Source organism: Schistocerca piceifrons, chromosome 2, assembly GCF_021461385.2.
Source record: "Schistocerca piceifrons isolate TAMUIC-IGC-003096 chromosome 2, iqSchPice1.1, whole genome shotgun sequence".
Lineage (NCBI taxonomy): Eukaryota > Metazoa > Arthropoda > Insecta > Orthoptera > Acrididae > Schistocerca > Schistocerca piceifrons.
Genome location: NC_060139.1, coordinates 722,535,556 through 722,558,558, shown reverse-complemented (window position 1 = coordinate 722,558,558; position 23,003 = coordinate 722,535,556).

The following is a 23,003-nucleotide window of genomic DNA, read 5'->3' as shown; positions in this document are numbered from 1 at the left end:
TTAATGTTCATTACAGAATGTGCAGGAGCACCATTATGTTGATACCACATTCGTATACGCGTTTCAAATGGCTCAAATGGCTCTGAGCACTATGGGACTTAACATCTGAGGTCATCAGTCCCCTAGAACTTAGAACTACTTAAATCCAACTAACCTAAGGACATCACACAGATCCATGCCCGAGGGAGGATTCGAACCTGCGACCGTAGCAGCAGCGCGGTTCCAGACTGAAGCGCCTAGAACCGCTCGGCCACCCCGACCGGTTCTACGCGTTTCCAGCGGGACATTTTCGAGCAATGTTGGCAGATCATTTTGTAGAAACTCGATGTGTTTTGCAGCTGTTTGGATGCCTTGAATGAAGTGAGGACCAATGAAGTAGTTGCCAGTTAATCCGCACCATAAATTTACATTCCACGGTCGCTGTCGCTCTACCTGTCGAAGCCAGCAAGGACTGTCCACGGACCAGTAACGCATGTTTCGTAAATTTACTGTACCGTGGTTTGTGAAACCTGCTTCATCGGTAAACAGGTAGAACTGCAACAAATTCTCTGTTAATGCCCACTGACAGGAATTCACTCAATTATTAAAGTAATCTCCATGTAATTGCAGCGTCACATGATACGGGTGAAATTTCTGACGATGAAGTAAGCGCATTACACTACTTTGACTCATTGCACTGCATCTAGCGATGTCACGTAAACTCATGTGTGGGTTCGCAGCAACAGCAGCTAACACACCAATTGCACCTGGTTCTCCTGTGACGGGTTTCTTACGGACCCGTTTGCGTGTTACGACCATACCTGTTGCGCACAATTGTTTTTTCACATGCGCGGCGCGTTGGATGATCTCTGTCTGGTTATCTTTCTGCATACAACCTGCAGGCTGCAGCTGCATTTTGTCTACACTCGCCATAGATGAGTATCATCTCTGCCTTTTCAGAGTTAGAATAAACCATTTTCACAGTTCTTACAACACTGGAACACTGTTGTACTTGCGACCTTCTCACGTAGCCGCTGTGCGTACTTCTGTCCTTACTTATGCACAGTACATTATCACAGACGTCGAATAACACAGTCTACTATAGTTGTTCTAAGTACAAGGACTAATTCAGAAAGCGCTACAAATAGACAATGAGACAGCCAAACTTGTAAACACTGTAGTCTTCGTAAACATACCTCTAGAGCTCTAGTTTGTTACAACACGAGACTGAACGTCTGAGGTTTCAAGCGCCAACTTTACGTTACAAATTACTCCGGATGTTCTTAACATTTTACAATGTAACAAACGGCGTTGATTAAGTATTTGTTTCTATTTTCAGTTGTGCTAAAAATAATAACAGGTTTTCAATTAAAAAGAGCTTAAGTATGTGTTGAAAACCATATTTCCGTACATTTCTCAATGGTTCGTGTTGACCAATATCACCAGCCCCTCTCCTCACTTTCGGTCTGTGGAATTGGTTATTCAGTGTTTGTTGTGGTTTGGGAGGTGTTTCCAGTAGTAATGTTACGTGACTCACCCTGTATGCTGCACCATTGACATACATCCAACTATTGTGCGGCGAAGGAAACCAAGCCATTGAACCAATAACTTCTTCCGTCGATGATTTATGATATTCTCTATGAGAAACACAACTGATTCAGAGGGTCATTGTAATTCTTCTGTGTAAAAACTTCCAGCTGTTTCATCGCCTTTCCTATCCTTTACAGCGTATATCCTCAGAGTTGTCTTCTACACCTTGAAGACTTTAAGATGATGTAAATATCGTTGTGAACCAGTTTGTTACGTATCATTTCTCTAATCCATGCTCAAAATTTGAAACATGTAGTAAATCACTTACATTACGTTTTTAATTGTGCAGACACACCATTTTAATACGATTGTGTACAGTAATTAAAAGCTCATTGACACAAACGTAAATTGGTTTCATTTTTGTTTTATGTAAACTTCCGTTACACTATTCTACTATTTTAGGGAGATTATCAGTCTATGTGTATGATCCACAAAGATTCAATCCATCCATATATTATGCTTTTTTAACTTTGTTTTCAAAATTTCGACAATAATTACTTTTATGTGGGTGAATGTCGATTCATAACGTTTTCGTACCAATCAAGTATTTTTTTTTTTTTTTTGTCATCAGTCTACTGACTGGTTTGATGCGGCCCGCCACAAATTCCTTTCCTGTGCTAAACTCTTCATCTCAGAGTAGCACTTGCAACCTACGTCCTCAATTCTTTGCTTGACGTATTCCAATCTCTGTCTTCCTCTACAGTTTTTGCCCTCTACAGCACCCTCTAGTACCATGGAAGTCATTCCCTCATGTCTTAGCAGATGTCCTATCATCCTGTCCCTTCTCCTGATCAGTGTTTTCCACATATTTCTTTCCTTTCCTCTCCGATTCTGCGTAGAACCTCCTCATTCCTTACCTTATCAGTCCACCTGATTTTCAACATTCGTCTATAGCACCACATCTCAAATGCTTCGATTCTCTTCCGTTCCGGTTTCCCCACAGCCCATGTTTCACTACCATGCAATGCTGTACTCCAGACGTACATCCTCAGAAATTTCTTCCTCAAATTAAGGCCGGTATTTGATATTAGTAGACTTGTCTTGGCCAGAAATGCCTTTTTTGCCATAGCTAGTCTGCTTTTGATGTCCTCCTTGCTCCGTCCGTCATTGGTTATTTTACTGCCTAGGTAGCAGAATTCCTTAACTTCATTGACTTCGTGAAAATCAATCCTGATGTTAAGTTTCTCGCTGTTCTCATTTCTACTACTTCTCATTACCTTCGTCTTTCTCCGATTTACCCTCAAACCATACTGTGTACTCATTAGACTGTTCATTCCGTTCAGCAGATCATTTAACTCTTCTTCACTTTCACTCAGGATAGCAATGTCATCAGCGAATCGTATCACTGATATCCTTTCACCTTGTATTTTAATTCCACTCCTGAACGTTTCTTTTATTTCCATCATTGCTTCCTCGATGTACAGATTGAAGAGTAGGGGCGAAACGCTACAGCCTTGCCTTACACCCTTCTTAATACGAGCACTTCGTTCTTGATCGTCCACTCTTATTATTCCCTCTTGGCTGTTTTACATATTGTATATAACCCGTTTCTCCCTATGGCTTACCCCTAATTTTTTCAGAATCTCGAACAGCTTGCACCATTTTATATTGTCTAACACTTTTTCCAGGTCGACAAATCCTATGAAAGTGTCTTGATTTTTCTTTAACCTTGCTTCATTATTAGCCGTAACGTTAGAATTGCCTCTCTCATCCCTTTACTTTTCCTAAAGCCAAACTGATCGTCACCTAGCGTATTCTCAATTTTCTTTTCCATTCTTCTGTATATTATTCTTGTAAGCAGCTTCGATGCATGAGCTGTTAAGCTGATTGTGCGATAATTCTCGCACTTGTCAGCTCTTGCCGTCTTCGGAATTGTGTGGATGATGCTTTTCCGAAAGTCAGATGGTATATCGCCAGACTCATATATTCTACACACCAACGTGAATAGTCGTTTTGTTGCCACTTCCCCCAATGTTTTTAGAAATTCTGATGGAATGTTATATATCCCTTCTGCCTTATTTGACCGTAAGTCCTCCAAAGCTCTTTTAAATTCCGATTCTAATACTGGATCCCCTATCTCTTTTAAATCGACTCCTGTTTCTTCTTCTATTACATCAGACAAATCCTCACCCTCATAGAGGCTTTCAATGTATTCTTTCCACCTATCTGCTCTCTCCTCTGCATTTAACAGTGGAATTCCCGTTGCACTCTTAATGTTACCACTGTTGCTTTTAATGTCACCAAAGGTTGTTTTGACTTTCCTGTATGCTGAGTCTGTCCTTCCGACAATCTTTTTCTATGTCTTCACATTTTTCCCGCCCCCATTTCGTCTTAGCTTCCCTGCACTTCCAATTTATTTCATTCCACAGCGACTTGTATTTCTGTATTCCTGATTTTCCCAGAACATGTTTGTACTTCCTCCTTTCATCAATCAACTGAAGTATTTCTTCTGTTACCCATGGTTTCTTCGCAGCTACCTTCTTTGTACCTATGTTTTCCTTCCCAACTTCTGTGATGGCCCTTTTTAGAGATGTCCCTTCCTCTTCAACTGTACTGCCTACTGCGCTATTCCCTATTGCTGTATCTATAGCGTTAGAGAACTTCAAACGTATCTCGTCATTCCTTAGTACTTCTTTGCGTATTGATTCTTCATGACTAATGTCTTGAACTTCAGCCTACTCTTCATCACTACAATATTGTGATCTGAGTCTATATCTGCTCCTGGGTACTCCTTACAATCCAGTATCTGATTTCGGAATCTCTGTCTGACCATGATGTAATCTAATTGAAATCTTCCCGTATCTCCCGGCCTTTTCCAATTATACCTCCTCCCCTTGTGATTCTTGAACAGGGTATTCGCTATTACTAGCTGAAACTTGTTACAGAACTTAATTAGTCTTTCTCCTCTTTCATTCCTAGTCCCAAGCCCATATTCTCCTGTAACCTTTTCTTCTACTCCTTCCCCTACAACTGCATTCCAGTCGCCCATGACTATTAGATTTTCGTCCCCCTTTACATACTGCATTACCCTTTCAATATCCTCATACACTTTCTCTATCTGTTCATCTTCAGCTTGCGACGTCGGCATGTATACCTGAACTATCGTTGTCGGTGTTGGTCTGCTGTCGATTCTGTTTAGAACAACCCGGTCACTGAACTGTTCACAGTAACACACCCTCTGCCCTACCTATTCATAACGAATCCTACACCTGTTATATCATTTTCTGCTGCTGTTGATATTACCCGATACTCATCTGACCAGAAATCCTTGTCTTCCTTCCACTTCACTTCACTGACCCCTACTATATCTGGATTGAGCCTTTGCATTTCCCTTATCAGATTTTCTAGTTTCCCTACCACGTTCAAGCTTCTGACATTCCACGCCCCGACTCGTAGAACGTTATCCTTTCGTTGATTATTCAATCTTTTTCTCATGGTAACCTCCCCCTTGGCAGTCCCCTCCCGGAGATCCGAATGGAGGACTATTCCGGAATCTTTTGCCAATGGAGAGATCATCATGACACTTCTTCAATTACAGGCCACATGTCCTGTGGATACACGTTACGTATAGCCTTGAAATATCTACTATATTATGAAAGCCCACAATATGATCGGTTTGAACGTTGTCTGGACATCAACTCGTTCCTGTCTGCAGTAACTGATATAACTGAAATCTTTATTTTCCAATGAAAATTACTGCCAAATATGTACAAGGTCCACTTGCCATAAGTCCTCCAGACCTTGTATTATAAAACATGTACATCGAAGTGTTTTGTTTGCTCGTTTGTGGAGGTCTGGAAATATGGTCTCCGTTATTATTTGATGATGCACCTTTCTCTAGGCTCTGAAATGACGAAATGATTTCATTTGTATGAGCTGCATTTCTCACAGTGCCCGATGTGGGGAGCTGTCTTAATCGTTCAGCTAATTTACTGGTATCGTCATAATATACATATGTATATTTCAGAGATGGTCTGTTCATTTATTTACGCTGAATGTCAGTACCTGTGCCGGTATATTACCCTCTGACACCTGTTACACTATTTTCTTATATATCATATTGTTTGGGCTTTTTGTTCTTCTATTCACTTTCTTATGTTCCAGCATATCAGTAGTGTGTATCATTCTGCATACATTTCTAAATCTTTTAGTGAGTAACTGACGAGTTTTGAGATTTTCATGGATATTAAATCGAGTGACCTAGATGTTCTTTCAAATTCTCTATTCCCAGCCTGTATGCACGTTCAGCTAAACTTACTCACCATTTCCCCTGTTGACTCCTTATGTGTTCTCTATCTTATTCACTGTGACATCTAATAAAATCACAAATAACATCTTCTTTTTCTTTTGCCTTTAAGATTCGTTCAATAATCTCAGAAGTTTAAATGTTTCTCTGGAAGACTGATCTTTTCCCAAACACCCCAACCTTAACAACTGTTGTTTCCGCCAAATGACTTTACATACCTCAATGAGTTTCCATTTTGGCAACATGCTGTTGCATACTAAACTGACTAAGAGATAGTGTGAAAATTACGTACTCTTATACTAGGAGTGGTGGTGAGCTATTTTTTAACTACTCTAAGACAGCATCACATCGATGCTGCATGCTGCATCGATGCTTACATGCAGACAGTCGTTGTCCTGCATGATATTTCAAGCGATTGGGATATTAAACAAAGTGTGAATTGAAAGACAAATAATATAATAATTTCATAGTTCTTTATTTTGAAATAACATCAATCTTTCTAAAAACAATTCTTTATAATCAATAATGTTTGTTTAGTTTTATCTTAACGCGATTTGATGAACAATATTTTTAGTCAATTTCTGAGGAGTATAAATGAATAAACTTGACGGTTTTCCATCGCGAGAACACGCCACATATAATTGGCCACGTAAAAAGACCGGATTTTCTAGATCCAGCCCACGAATCGACATTGTTTGACCTTGTGACTTATTAATAGTCATGGCAAATGCCAAGTGAATTGGAAAATGCAGACGTCTGAATGGAATGGGTGTGTGTGATTGGACCATTGGGATTCGTGACAGGAGAACAACTTCACCTTCAAATCTGCCGTTCAAAATTGTAGCTTCAAGAACATTGCCCATAATTTTTTATGACTAATCTTGTACCGTTGCATAGCTAGGTGCATTTAAATTTCGAAGCAAATGACAGGTGAGCCAATTTTTAATCGCAAGTTATGTGGTGGCATTCCTGGTAAATCCAGTGAATTCAAAAATTCAACAGGATAGTTGACTGATTCGTCAGGATCGGTAACAGTGTCGATCGATTTGAACAGTATCTCATTGCCCGGCAATTACTGTTATATTTTGAAGTTAATAGCGTCAGCATCGATATTTTTTGCGACTAAAATAGCTCATTCACGAAGCCACTCATGATTAATATAATTAGGTTGTAAATCTGGAAATTTGCTTTTAATCAAAGTATCTTTCGTATTTACCATGTTGCAGAAATGTTATGGCAATTTGATGCATTGTGTTCTCCATGCAATGATATTGTTCCATTTCCAATGTTGAGCAATTGCTCGGAGAATGATAGTGCCGATGGATCGTTTTGCAGTTGAACACGCATATTTGTGTTAAGACGTAATGTATTGACATTTCGCCATAGATAAGATTGTTTCATACATGCGTTAATTTCATTCGCATCGTAGCGCGTGGAATGACCGGCAATGTTTGTCTAAAGTCACCGTACAGGAGAAGTAAGGCACCGCCGAAAAACCTGGTTTTATTTAGATCTTTCATCTTTCTATCGAGAGCTTCAAGTGAATGCTTGTGGGCCATAGCGCATTCATCCCAGATAATAATTTTGCATTTTTGCAAAACTTTAGCCATACCGGAATGCTTTTTTATGTTGCACACTGCATATGGATTTGTGTGAATGTTCAACGGCAACTTGAGTGCTGAATGTGCAGTCCGTCCGCCATCAAGTAAAGTGGCTGCAATACTTGATGAAGCAATTGCTAACGCAGTATGATTTTGTGATCGAATGCGCGCAAGTATTAGTGAGATGAGAAACGTTTTTCCAGTGCCACCTGGTGTGTCCAAAAAAAAGAATTCACCTTGTTCTGATGCAATTGACAAATTAATTCGATCGTATACATTCTTTTGTTCATCAGTTAGTAGTCGCTCACTATTTTCAACGAAAGTAATTAAAGAGACCGTACTGAACTGTTGTTCGCTCTGAATCTCGCTGTTAATGATGTCTGTTGCTGGGCGGTTAGGTGATGGCATACCAAAATGAATGAGTGGCATATTCGAAATCAAAATGCAAATATCTCCAATCTTCATTAGCGCCTCGTTGAATATTTCCGGCGAAAAATCGATATTGGGATGTTGATCAGCGATCCGAATGCGATGCAGAATGTCGTCGCTCATGGAATCTTTATTTTTGTCCCAGAGGACAGAAGCTTGAGATGGAAAACATGTCGTCAATAATATGGCAAATAATTGGCGAATTTGATGAGTAGAGGAACTCAGTGCTGCATCTCCAAGTGTTATATCCCAATGGTTGTCATCTTCCAGCAAATGTAATTCGCGAGACGCATCATGATATGTGTCGTACAAAATGCCATTGACTGTTCGCAAGTATTGGAAGGACGTCGGCCCAGGAACATTAACCAACAATAAACGCAAGAAGAAACATTCGCTTTGCTTTGGATGGACTGTGAATAATCGGCCGTATGTATTTCCCATAAATATGCCGTTGTATCCTTCAACCGGAACACCTCGCTTTCGTAGTTCCCACTTTTTTGACTGTTTGTTCCATGTGAAATATCGTGGCACATCAGTATACATTAATGTCTTTGCGAATTGACAACCTGATCGGTTGCATGGTTCTAAAAACTCAGTTAATGTGGTTTTTGGGGCAATTGATGCACGTTGTAGAGCAGTCTCTTCTGTGAAATAAACACGCTGTCCATTTTCAATGTGCACGGCCAAATGTATGACAGTAGGGTCTCTTTCGTGTATCGGAAAACCCAAAATACGCCAAACTTCTTCATTGCCGCTGATGCATCGGCCCATTTGATACCGTGTTATTTCATCGTTTTCGTTAACATTGTGAACAGAAAATACACCCATATCACTGCTTTGATGGACATATCTGCATATATATTTTATGTACTTCACCGAACTGAAGAGCTCAATGTTTATGTGTGCTTTGTAGATTTTACACAGCAGTGGTAAATACGGAACCACCCAGTTATTGTCAGTGTCAACTGTTGTACCGTTTGACATGCGTAATTGATGTGTTGACCACCATGGTCAGTGTCTCTACGACGATACAATGGATAACCATCGATATTAGTGATTGTATCATTTATACAATTTTTTGGAAAAGTTTCGTACATTTTCCATTGTCCATTCACAGCGCCGTCATGTTTATAGCACCGCATGGACCATGGATCATGTTAGCGGTAACAATCTCATACAATTCTTGATCGATATTCCGATCCGAAATTTCTGCTGAGATAATTTTAGCCGGCCGGAGTGGCAGTGCGGTTCTGGGCGCTACAGTCTGGAGCCGAGCGACCGCTACGGTCACAGGTTCGAATCCTGCTTCGGGCATGGATGTGTGTGATGTCCTTAGGTTAGTTAGGTTTAAGTAGTTCTAAGTTCTGGGCGACTGATGACCTTAGAAGTTAAGTCGCATAGTGCTCAGAGCCATTTTTGAGATAATTTTATCAATTTCTTCAGATTGTATTTTGTCGACCAACCAAATCAAAATATGCGCGTGTGGCAAACTTCATTTTTGCCATTCAACAGAATACAGCCAGCAATGTGTTTTATCAAATACAGAGGAATGTATAATCAAGTTCATCGTCGATTTTAACTTTTGTCTGAAGTCACGTGCAGTGATATCGTGCCGATTATTGCAGTTTGACCTGGCAATAACGCAATTTTAATTTCATCCCGTTTTGGATTACACGTAAATGTAATGAACAAATCTGGTCGTCCGTACGCGCGCACCAAAGTCATGGCGTCTTGATTATATTCTTGCATATGACGTGGGCTACCAATAAATAATGATGGAAGAATATAAGAAGTACCGACGTCGTTGATATTAGTTATTCCATCTACGTTACCAACAATAGCATCACGCAAATGAAAGTATTCCTAAGCTCAAAGTTTCGCTTGATTATACCTGATATATCGTAATCGCTCGCTTTCAATTTATGCATGCATACCAACGAGATATTGATGAAACAGCTGGCGGCATCGGAGAATATTATTGTCTTCATTGGAACTAATCATCAACCGATATGCGTAGAAGTTCATCGTGCTCACTTTCTTGCTGGTTTCTGCACCTGCAAAATAAAGATATAATTAGGACAAAAATAAATTAATCGTGCATAAAAATAAAATATTAGGTAATGACATGTGTAGATTGTACCTGTTGCTGGATTTCTTTGTTTGATATTTAAATGATATCCATCTTCTCCTTCTCAAAATATCAAAGCGTCGTAAGAGTGATGATTGCCTCAATCGTATGCACTGTGTTATCTCTGCGTTGGATTCGTATATCTCGACGTTCAAATGCGTCGCCAACCATAACAACTTTAACTACATTAATGGTCGGTGCATTATGTCGGCTCGCGTGCTGCCCACTTGGTACTTTGTCTGCTTTGATGACGATCGTATAATTGTCGTTTTGCAGTCTGTTTGAAACGGTATTGAACAACTGGACCAACTGGTTGTGCTTCTGTAAAAACAGTTCTAAAATACCCACAATTTCTCGCTCATCCATCTGCTCGATATGGTTGTACTGGGAGCGTGCGTTTATTTGCTGCTCCGCATCACCCATTAAGTAGATTTGCACAAATTTTGAATCGGTATCAGGCATCGGCATTAAAGAACCAATTTGATGATACACTTGGCCCTGAATCTTAAGCGTTGATTGAAAATTGCGACCATCCTCATTCTGAACGATTTTTGTTGCTCCAAATGATGTCATTTGAAAGCACGAATTGAATTTGCGAATTTTACGCAAAAACAATTTAGATTGAGATGTAACTCCAGCCAATAGTGCTTTCAATGGTTCCGGCGGCGAATTCAATGGTGGCAATACAACTTTTCGAGACGCGCAGCGGAAACCGGCCGATTCACCTTTGTATTTGAGTGCATGACAATGTTGGCACTGTTTGTTCATAGCAGCGATTACAATTTGTGAATATGACGAACAGTCGATGTCCGACTCGTATTCAAACGCAAGGCGAAGAAGTGATGCACGTGTCAATGCGCGATACACTTGGAAACGCTGTTTTTCACGTGTTCTGGATGTGTCGGTGGCTCGTTGACGGGCCAGTCTTTGTCTCAATGCATTAGCTCGAAGGCGTTCGTTGCGTTGCTCTTGACTTTCATTAGCAAGTCTGACTGCAGCCTGGTTTCTTAAATATTCATTGTCCGTCAACTGATTTTCTGCCGATCTATTTAACCGATGGTTCTGGACTAATTGTGAATTCCGAGTCTGTCGACCAATATTTCCTCCTCGTCCACGAAGACGTGTCGTTGTTCTATGTACATGACTTATATGTGAATATAATACACTTAATACTCACTGAAATGCGAGACCTGAAATATCAAAAGACACCGTACAAAAAAATCAAAATGTCAAAATAACGAAACACACATAATATAATACACTCAAATTAAAATGTCGAAAAATAAACGAAATCCTATGCACGTAACTTATATCTGAATATAATACGCTCAATATTGCACACAAAAATGCAACGCCACCTACCATTGCTGATGCAATTTTTCCAGGCCCCCACTTGAATGTATACACAAAAATTCATTCAAGTCGATCCAGCCGCTTAGTTGCAGTATAGATAGATAACATAGATACCGACTGCAGCGCCATCTGCCGGGGCGATTTGTGAATCTAAACGATCCAGGGCGCCACCCAAACGCATACAAAAAAATTCTTTCAAATCGGTCCAGCCGTTTAGGAGAAGTTCAGCCAATTCAATCATTAAATGATGTGGCCTCTTCGAGTCGTAGGCTTTCAGCAGTCTTCTCCAAGTGGGACGGTCTTGGGCAGTTCTCTGGCAGGTGTTACCAGCGATCTTCTTGATGTCTTTGTCCCATCTGTCTGGTGGTCTTCCTCTAGGCCTCCGGTGCTCTCTCGGACTCCACTCCAGTACTAGCATCGTACATCTGTTGTCTTTTCTTCTTGCGACGTGGCCAGCCCACTACCATTTCAAGGAACCTACTGTTGCTAAGATGTCGTTAACCTTCGTCACAGACCGGATGTCATCTGCCCTTTTCCTATCCTTTCTTATATAGCCCAGCGTTGATCTCTCTATGGCTCTCTGTGCTGTCCTAAGTTTCCCTTTTGTAAATGAGTTCAGTGTACATCTCTCGCAGCCATACGTCATCACAGGAAGAATGCATTGATCAAATACTGCTTTATTCAGATTTACTGGCATTTTTGATCTGAATACTGTTGAATTATTCCCAAATGCTTGCCAGCCAAGCTTGATGCGTCGATAGATTTGTGGCCTTATGTCTCCCTTCATACTTATAATCCTGCCAAGGTAGACATAATCATTGACCTCTTCTAATAGCCTGTCCTTGACTTTCGCATCTCCAGCTGGGACCCATTTGCTGAACATTATTTTTGTTTTGGAAAGGTTCATGTTCAAGCCAACCAGCTGACATTCCGATGCAAGATCTGTAACTAAGTTTTGGAGCTTTGCGAAGTCTTTGGCCAGTAAGGCAATATCATCAGCAAATCTCAAGTTAGTAATCCTTCTTCCATTAACTCTAATTCCCTTTAAAAAGGCTGTTTGCACATTTTTCTTCTTGAGTGTTTATATCCCTAATATTTTTTCATAACTTCTTCAGTTGTGACAGTCCTTACAGTTAACATATAGATTGTCTGGCGCTCGCTCGTGAATATTATGTTTAACAGCTGATCAATCTTCTCATAATGCATGTCAATCTGCTGATTAGTCCTTTCAAAATTTGTGTTAAGCATTCTAGTCAGGTTTTTGCTGATATTTGAGTTTTCGTAATACAGTTTTAAGATCTTTACTCATTTTTTTCAATATTCTTACTGTTGTGCATTGCAATCCCCTCCTCTCAGACTGAATGACTGACGCGTGTGAATTTATCAATAATGTAATGTATACTGATGTACTTATATCTTTAGTTATTACATATTTTAAATTGAAAGAAACTCCTGAAAGTTTCGTCTACATTCCTATCATTCGATTTTTTTTTCTTTCATCGATGACCAAAAATCCATACTGCATGTGATTCCAGCAATCTCCGTATTAGTTATTAATTCATCGAAAACATGTCAGTTCCTACATGTGCTCGATAAATACAGAGGGGTCCAAAAAAATTCATCCACTGGTTAAAAGTCCATAACTGGCCAACTAATTGACGGAGTTGTCTCATCTTTGGTAGTGCAATAGTTTGTGGTTCCGGCAATTGCCACACAAGCGTTGTATTGCATTGTTTTGTTTTGTCAGATGACAGTCGCCAGATAGTCAGTGTTTTGTTCTTAGTTGCACCTAGCTACTCTAGTAAACATGGCTGGCTCAAGGCTTACATTCGATGAAAGGAAGTCAGTTTTGAAGTTGTATTTTAAGTACGAAAACATTAATGAGGTTCAACGGCAATGGCGAAATGAGTGTCAGACAGAGCCACCGACACGTTTAACGATTCGTTGTATTCGAGACACATTTGAAGCCGAAGGCTGTGTTAAAGATGTACACAAACAACGATCTGGACGACCTGTAACAGTAACAAGTCCAGCTTACTCCCGTCGTGCGTTACAACAATTCACTCGATCACCACAGAAGTCTGTGAGACAGTGTGCCCGTGAAACTGGAGTGAGTCGCTCAAGCTTTCGGCGAATTTTGAAGACAGCAAAGTGAAAGTTCTACATCCCACGATGGCCATTCTTCTTTGACGGCACAGTTACCGGTGAGGTGTACCTTCAGAAGCTTGAGACATCCATTTTACCTGCCATCCGAGACTTGTATGGAGACGGAGGAGCTTACTTTCAACAAGAATCGTGTTAGAGTGCATCTCGACGAAAATCTACCAGGAAGATGGATAGGCCGTAGAGGTGCTGTGGAGTATTCACCACGTTCCCCAGACCTAACTCTTCTGGACTTTTACCTGTGGGGAACCCTAAAGGACGTCATTTATCGACAGAAGCTAAGCACATTGGATGAACTTCGGGAATCCATCGTACATCTATGTGCAAATATCCAACTGAACACATTGCGGTCAGTAGTTCGTGCTGTAGTTCAGCTGCATCGTCTGTGTGTGGATGTTAATGGTGACCATTTCGAATACCTACAGTGATACCTTTAAGTAGGATTTTAAGCTACACTTTCAACAAAAATGAGACAACTCCGTCAGTTAGTTTGCCAGTTATGGACTTTTAAACGCGGGATACATTTTTTGGACCCCTCTGTAGGTTTCAGATTAATGTTCATCTGTTTGAAAGTGATGATAACGTTTGCATTATCCCCTGCCAACTGCTCCTAAATTCTCGAGTAGGTGTGATTCAGATGAAAGACGTCTACCCCATATAACAAACAAAACAGAAATATTTACGCATTTGATTCCGGTTCTCCACAGTAACTTCGTGAAATATAAACACGGTGTTCGGTTTTACTCGTTCGGGTGGTGGGATGTCGCTGCTTTGTCTGTTGTGTTCTTACGTATGAACCAAACAAATCGTGAGTAATACGACTAGTAGTAGTGAGTTAAAGCATGAGAAAAGTTCATGATACAAGCAAACAGTAATGTAAGGAAAACCATACAGTTACAGTGACCAATGAAGACTTTTATTACAGTCGTATAAGGCAGTGTTGGCTTATATAACTTCCACAGTTACATTTGTACTATGATTCCACAACAAGTTCGCAAGAATAATTTTTAAACTGAAATTGTAAATTTTCTACCGCCTCCTTTGAAGAAATTGGTAAACTAATAGAAAATGGTGTAAATATTACACTAATTAAGAATCCACACTGCAGTTAAGGGAAAACCTTTTGCCAAAATTTGTAGAATGCGTAACTGTAACTCCCAATCGTCGGTTTATTACGAAGTGTGCTATACACAGTACTCAAAATTTTTGAAAAATATTCCGTTATTCGCATATATTCACAATGAAGTTGGGAGAACGATTGCCTGAATGCGGGTACTACTGCCAGAATTCGTAGACGGTCGAATTGAAAATACTCGTGACACACGCACACGTTTAGATGCCATCAGTGAAAGATAATTGGGTAACGACACGGACAGCTCGTTTAGACTGAAAGTAAAATGTTATGACCTTGACTTTTGATGCGAGTTTCTGTGACACACATGATCCCGCACGTACCCAGTGTAAATAGGAGAAGTCGGTTTATGCATCTAAATAAACGATTCCGTACTTAACTGATTTCGTGCCAACTTCCACACTGCCGTGTCAAAGACGAACATTTAGAGCCAGCTTATTCCACTAAAAATAGATATATGGCACAAAACACAAAACTTAATACTTGGGTATTTACAGTGAAGGGATGTTTCCGGATTTGCGAAAGGTAACTAAAAAGTTTAAGTTTACTAAACTTGAGAACGAAGTGGGCGTTTCATCATGTTACTGTTTGCTGACGTGAGTCGCACTTGTAGTTGCTGCATTGTATCCTTTTATGAGTGTACAATGCTGCCTGCAACATGGCACAGGCTCTCACAGCACTCTATGACTGCTAGCAGTGTAGTATATGAGACAAGACAAAAATTTCTGTGATTTTATAAGACAGTATAGGCTAGGCCAGCCGCGGTGGTCTAGCGGTTCTAGGCGCTCAGTCCGGAGGCGCGGGACTGCTACGGTCGCAGGTTCGAATCCTGCCTCGGGCATGGATGTGTGTGATGTCCTTAGGTTAGTTAGGTTTAAGTAGTTCTAAGTTCTAGGGGACTGTTGACCACAGATGTTAAGTCCCATAGTGCTCAGAGCCATTTGAACCATTTGAACCAGTATAGGCTACTTCAATACAAATGCTGTGATGCATTACAAACGTTCTGGTTTGATTGTCGCCATATTGATTGTCAGTGGCTACATCACGCAAGTTCGAATCTAGTATTATTATCTGTTTTAATGTTGCAATGTCCTTGTGACAAAAGTAGTATCATGGGAAGAACAAATGGTCTCAATAAACGTCGTACGTTAATACCGAAAACAGGACTCAGACTCTACAGAGCGAACAAGCTTCCTACAACAGACTCGTCCAAAGTCATATTTGATACAAAGGTAGCGCCACCACTGTTGCAATATCTCAAAGTTTCAAGAGTGCCTGAGTGGAAATGAAAACGACATTAATGGTACGGACATAGTTGCAGTTATCCCCAATGAAAATTTTAGGAGCAATAATGTTATGAGCGTCGCTTTCAGACTACCTAACTGCCGTAGTCATAAAAACAAGTTCACCCACTGGGAATCAACTATACTGATTCCAATATGGCAAGTACTCTGACCAACACGAAACGTTCCAGTCATTCTGTTTTCACGCTTCGGACAATTCTTAAAATGTGGAGTAAACTTTTTACACGAACTTTACCGACACTTTGATTTTACAGTGTCTGATTAAGAGACGTATGTCGGTAAACTATTCGATAACTGACAATTATCTTTACCATAACATTGTCTTCCAGTACACTCTTAACGGAGACATATATTAAGGTTACGTGTCAGATGGGAAAAAGATGTTTCATTCAGTTCCTTGGAAGTCATTCTGAAGACAGCGATGACTATCAATTTATGATACGTACGAGGAGACCCTACAGTAGTGAAAGCTGGCACAAACTTTTGAGAAACTTTAGAAAACCAAGACTTCTTTAAGCGATTCCGCCTACCAAAAGCAACAGTTTACTTTCTGCTTGGACTCATATATGATCAAATTAAGTACAAAACACAAAAGTAGATGCCTTTCCTGTATTGTTACGATTTTAATTGTTCTTTTTGGCTCTTCTATAATCTTTCTTTGAAATGTTGCCGGCTGGGGTGGCCGAGCGGTTCCAGGCACTACAGTCTGGAACCGCGCGACCGCTACGGCCGCAGTTTCGAATCCTGCCTCGGGCATGGATGTGTGTGATGTCCTTAGGTTAGTTAGGTTTAAGTAGTTCTAAGTTCTAGGGGACTGATGACCTTAGAAGTTAAGTCCCATAGTGCTCAGAGCCATTTGAACCATTTGAAATGTTAATGAATATTTGATAAACCTAAGACTGTGTACTACATTTCCATTTCACCAATGAGCCATCTACTTTTAACATTACGATTTTATTGTCCACGCAGTATGCTAATTGCACATAATGATTTCGTAGGGGTTAGCACAGCAACTGCTTCTCAAATAGTAAAAACAGTAAGCAGTGCATTGCAAGATTGGAAGAAGAGTACATGCCTACGAGTCCAAAGAATAATTTAAGCTATTCAGTATTATCATTATAGAATTGTAAAATGTAACGCAGTCATTCAAAGTCTCATTTCCTTTCTTGTTCTAGTCCCTCATTTTCTGACGATGTGTGTCCAAATGATCACATTTCTGTCAATTTTTCTTCTGCTTTGTAGACCTCCGATTGCTAATCAAATGAAGAAAGAATTTCATAGCTTCAGTAGGTCGTACAATAGCTTAGTAAGATATGGTGAAGCTCCATCTTGAAGTGATAAATTTGATCATGTTACCATTATTGGGTTTCTAATAAAAGGTCAAACCTTTATTTGTAGAACTTAAAATCATCTTCAGGAGCTAATAGAAACATTTGATGATGTGGCCCCTTTGAGTCCGCGTGCAACATAGAATTTCAGCTGGCTCTTCCGTTTCTGCAATCTTGAGCTTCCCGTTGCCAGTATAATCCAGTTGTCTTTCTTAATTCACTTTCAGTTCTGTCGAGCGGTCTTCCGTTCTGTCTTTTTTGGCAAATTAGGTTTCAGTCGAATATTTGTTTTGACTATATGCCTTGCGTTCTTCGATTGTAGTGAGCAGCCAACTGCCATTTCAAACTAATTTCAATTTTCGTTATGACACTGATCATTGTTGTACGCCAGATGTGTACTGCTGTTTCTGTCCTTCTATGTGTAGCCCAACACTGATTTTTTTCCATTTTGGGGTATTATCGACCGAGGTGGCGCACTGGTAAAACACTGGGCCTGTGTCTGGACGAAGACGGTACAAAACCGCGTCCGACCATCCTGATCTATGTTTTCCATTATTTCACTAAATCGGTCCAGGAAAATACTGATATGGTTTCTTTGAAAGGTCACGTCCAATTTCCTTCCCCATCCTTGAACAATGCGAGCTTATGAGCTTCTCTAATGACTTCGATGTCGACGGGAAGTTAAACTCTGATGTTTTTTGACATGTAAACTGCAAGGTATCTTATGTAAGCCTACCAGCCCAATTCATTACCTCAAGATATTTTTGGTTTTAAGTCTCCTTTCATATTCACAAACTGACTCAGATAGAAATGCTCAGCGAGCCTTTCCAGTTGTGTACTTCCAGCACGTAAACTGCACAACGAAATTAAAGGTTCACATTTTTTAAACCCCGTCGTTTTCTCCCATTGAGAAGAACTAGTTCGAAAATTGGCTCAAAGTCGCAACCTCCATATATAATGGTGAAAAGCGTGCGCCTTGTGATGTCATCCAAGGGCTCGTCAAAGTCTCAAACATTAAGGTGTTGATACATGCAAAAGAAAAACCAGAGCTCAATTTGTGTGAGGTGTCAGGTGACCTAACGATGTCACATTGGTACCAAATTCACCTCAATCCTGCCCAAAACCATCGTGGACATGTCAAACAACGGAAAAGTCGTCTTACTTCCCTTATCCAAGTCTCACACATTCTCTCGGTGTCTTTGCGACGTAGGTCAGAACTGCGACACCCAGCATTGAAATCATACTGTTTTCTTATAGACGACAGAAGATAATATTTCTGACACGCCACTGCGAGGAACTGGTACAAAACGACGTCAGGAGGAGTCATAAATGGCTAGAATGAAACCAATACTTCATTTTTACAAATTTTACGTTCGAAGATAACAGTTTGCAGTGTGATATGTAGCTTGAGAACCTTTGACAATGAATTCGTCCCTTTTCTAAAGACATCACGGGGCTAAAATCTCATTAAACACGATTTCACCCCCTTTGGAGTGTAGTGTGACAGCAATTTTTGCTCTGGTATACGGAGTGGAACCACTAGGGCCCGTTCAGAACCGTTAGACGAAATTTGAACGTGATCCAAAGCAGAAAACGGTGTTTACACTCTTTCATACCTTTTTTTTCGCACCCTCCTGTGGCGTGTGCGCAGAGGAATGCAACACTGACGTACACATGAATAAAGTGGGAAAGGAGCCCTCTAAAACCCCCAGTTTGGCTACACCTTCAGTGCCACGCGCACACCTTTGCTGGACACTTCAGAACTGTCCCTCTATAGCGGTATCCATTCACCGATATGTAGACTCTAAGAAGTCAGTCAAGCCTTCTGACACCCCTCAGCTGAGAGTGTGATTACGCCTCTATACTACAGTCCAACTCATGAACGATGGTGATTCACTCAGGTCGAGGCATGGATAGGGTTCGTACTGTTGCCAGTTCAAGACGACAGTTGCGGTACACACATACACATGCACTGAGCTTGAAGAGAGTGTGTACCCTGTTAATTATGTCTCTTGCTTACTTATGTAGAATTAGTCGTTTACCACCAAGATTGACAATAACAGCTCACAGCAAATGGAATAAAAATTCACTAAATAACACACTATGATCACATTTAATGCTCGCGTTGGCTACGACATTTGCAGTAGAGCACTCAGAAAGCTACCGAACGCTGACTGGCTGTCGGAGAACGCGTGCTGTAGTTGCACAGAGCAAGCCTAAACTCATCCACAATCGTTCGCGACTCGAAATGTAGAGCCTGCTGGCTGCAAGCAGAATCCGAGGGTTGTTAAACGGGTTACCTATCCCACCAACGCCTTGGAATTTGTGAGTGGATGTATCTGTACAGGGGCGTTTTTAAAGTGTGCAGGCGGCAGTGAAGGAGAGCATTAGGGAGTCCACCTCCCAGTTTATTCACACCCACCTATGCACAAACCGCAGGGAAGAGTGGAGAAAGAGGGATGGAAAAGAATAAACACCCTTCCCTGATTCGGATCATTTTAAAATTTTATCTAATGGTTTTGGATTGCCACTAGTGGTTCCACCCTGTATATCAGAGTAAAAATTGCGGTCGCACTACACTCCAAAGAGTTGAGACCGCGCTTGATGGGATTACAACCCCGCTGTGTTCTTAGAGAAATGTTGAATCGTTCATGGGATGCCATTAATGTCGAGAACGTCGTCCCTTTGCTCATCACACTGCAAACTATCGTTTCGATAGGGAAATGTGTGAAAATGAACGCCCAAAGGGAAGAGTTTCATTCACGCCCTTGATACCACTACGCGATACCTTTTCGTGCCGATTCTGAGCAGCAGTGTGTCCATAACGTTTTCCTCAGTCGCCCTTAGAAAGTCAGGATATTTCAACTCGGGGCATGGTGCTTCTGAGCTCCGTCATAGATGCATCAGGTTGACGACCATACCATACTGCGACACGTCCATAGTGGCGTTGGGCAGAATTTTGTTGAAAGTTGACACTAACGTGACGTTGCTAAGCCACCTTGCACCCCACATGCATATATGAGCTCCGGTCTCTATTTTTTCATGAGTCGATAGCTTGCTGATTGAGCTTCTCCAAGCCAAAGAACGACGTCGCAGTGTGCCAGACTTTTGCATTATTACATAAGAAATACATAAGAAAGCTATAGACACCTTCATTTATGATGATTTTGGTTTTATAATGGTTGATTTTTATGCCAGTTTCAGAGCAGACTACGGCAAGTTTGCTAGTATTTCAAGTTCTTGTATATCATTTGCAATACGTCACCAAATCCTGTGTGGAATTATTTGATCCCCTACTGGGTACCTTCACAGCTGGTGGATAAAAGAAGTCTCCCAGTTGTGTATGTGAAATCTTATGGGACTTAACTGCTAAGGTCACCAGTCCCTAAGCTTACACACTACTTAACATAAATTATACTGAGGACAAACACACACACACCCATACCCAAGGGAGGACTCGAACCTCCGCCGGGACCAGCCGCACAGTCCATGACTGCAGCGCCTCAAAAGTCTCCCAGTTACTGGGGAAATGAAACACTCAGGGTGAACGAAACACTACCATAGGCCTAAACCCATTAGGTCCTGTTCTGAGCATCAAGGGTTACCAAGATGGTACTGCTTCTACAAATACATCTTCATCTCAACAATCAAGTTCTTAACATCTGCGATCTCCAACCGAGACAACTGCAGCCACCTCAAACTCGAAAAAAAAAGATCATGATGAAACAACAAGAAAGATATACACTGCCCCAAGCCCCAGTTTATAGCTGGCCTTTCCTGGTCATTGTACTATGGAGAACAGAACATCATGAAAAGGAAAAAGAGTAGGAGCTTCACGAAATCTCGCAAACACTATATTGACACACGATACTAATATGATAGTGAAACCAAACACGCTGAAACTGCTTACAGATGTACTAGAAAAATTTAATATCAAAATCCTTGCAATACAAGAGATGTGTTTCACAGATGAAAGCCACTTCAACACAGTAAACTATAGGACATACAATTGGAAACCTTCTGTCAGAAGGGGAACACCAACAATGTTTGGAACGGGATTTGCACTACACAAATCAGTCATAGCCGACACCCTATATTACAGTTCAATATATCATGCACCGCAAACGATCACAACAGAAAGAAACCGCAAGAAGTTGAAGACTTTTTGGAAGCCATGGAAAAAATAACAAACGAAACACCATAAAGAGATGTTAAAATTGTTCTGGGAGACTTCAGTGCACAACTAGGCAAAGAGAAGAAGTACAAGCAAATCACGGACCCTACATAGTACACAAATGCACGAACGAGAGTGAAGGACATCTCATACATTACTGAAAAAAATTAACTTAAAAATTATATCAGTACAATTTCAAAACCCAATTCAAAAAATGAAGACACGGAAAAGGCCCCAGAAAGATATGGTTGAGGGGTGGGGGGGGGGGGGGGTGGGAGGGAGGAATTGCAGGTAGATCACTTAGCCGTCACAAAAAAAAATACAAGAAAATTTCTGAAAATGAGAATATGCAAGAGATTCTTCGCGTCCGTCCATCATTTGCTACAAGTAAAGATGAGACCAATCACAAGAGTCAGAAAAACAACACAGAACAATCTATAAAACAGGGCCCAGAGAACCTGAAGATAAAGAAGGAGACGATTATTGAAGAAATTAATCAACATACACCAGGAAGTTAGACAGACATCGTAAGACAGTTCAGAATGCAATAGTTTGGGGCCAGTATCCCATAAAATGCAAACACAGATGGTGGAACGCAACTTGTGATAAGACCATTGAACGTGGAATCCAGGTATGGAAGAAGTTTAGCAGCGACAGAACAACAGAAACATGACAGGATTCTCACAAAGTGCAGAAGCAGTCGTCGAAAGATTATAGAAGAGTGAAAAGGGCATACGAAAAAACCACACTATATGAAATCGAGGAAGAAATGAGACACTTCTACAGAATATCCTGTGAAAATATAAAGGGTTATCAGCCTCTAATTAACGGTTTCAAATGAACACGAATATCTCTAGAAGCAAATACTAAAGGAAGCACCAAATTCCTAAAAAATAGTTTGATAAACTCAATTGTCAGAAGCCTAAAGAAAAATTACACTTCACGAAAGCAATAGCAAACCCAGATTCGACTGAAGTCATACACGTGAACATTAAGAAGACCTACGACTCCACAGATAGGCAGACTCTCTTCGACACACTAGAAGAATACGGAATAGACAGACAAACTACGACACTAATACAAGAGACACAAATACATCTAACTCAAAATGTATGGAGAAATCTGAAAAACATCCGAGATACACGCAAGGGGCAGATAAGGTGATAGTCATAAGTGGTAAGTCCGTATGGGACCAAACTGCTGAGGTCATCTGTCCCTAGGCTCACACACTACTTAATCTAACTTAAACTAACTTACGCTAAGGACAACACACACACCCATGCCCGAGGGAGGATTCGAACCTCCAAAGGGGGCAAGGGGAGGTGGGTCGCAGTGATAGACTCTCGCCGCTGTTATTCAATATGGTCTTTGACAAAACTGTCAAACATTGTAATAGAAAGTAAAAGGGATTCAGTTAGGAAGAACACTTGCGAACAAAACAGTCATACAATGTCTGGCATTTGCAGATGACCTGTAATGGTAACAATAGACAAGAAGCACTGGAATACGAGAAGCATTCTACGCATCAGAAACGAGTACAATCGGAGCATCAGGCATCACAGAGACAGAAAAAGTA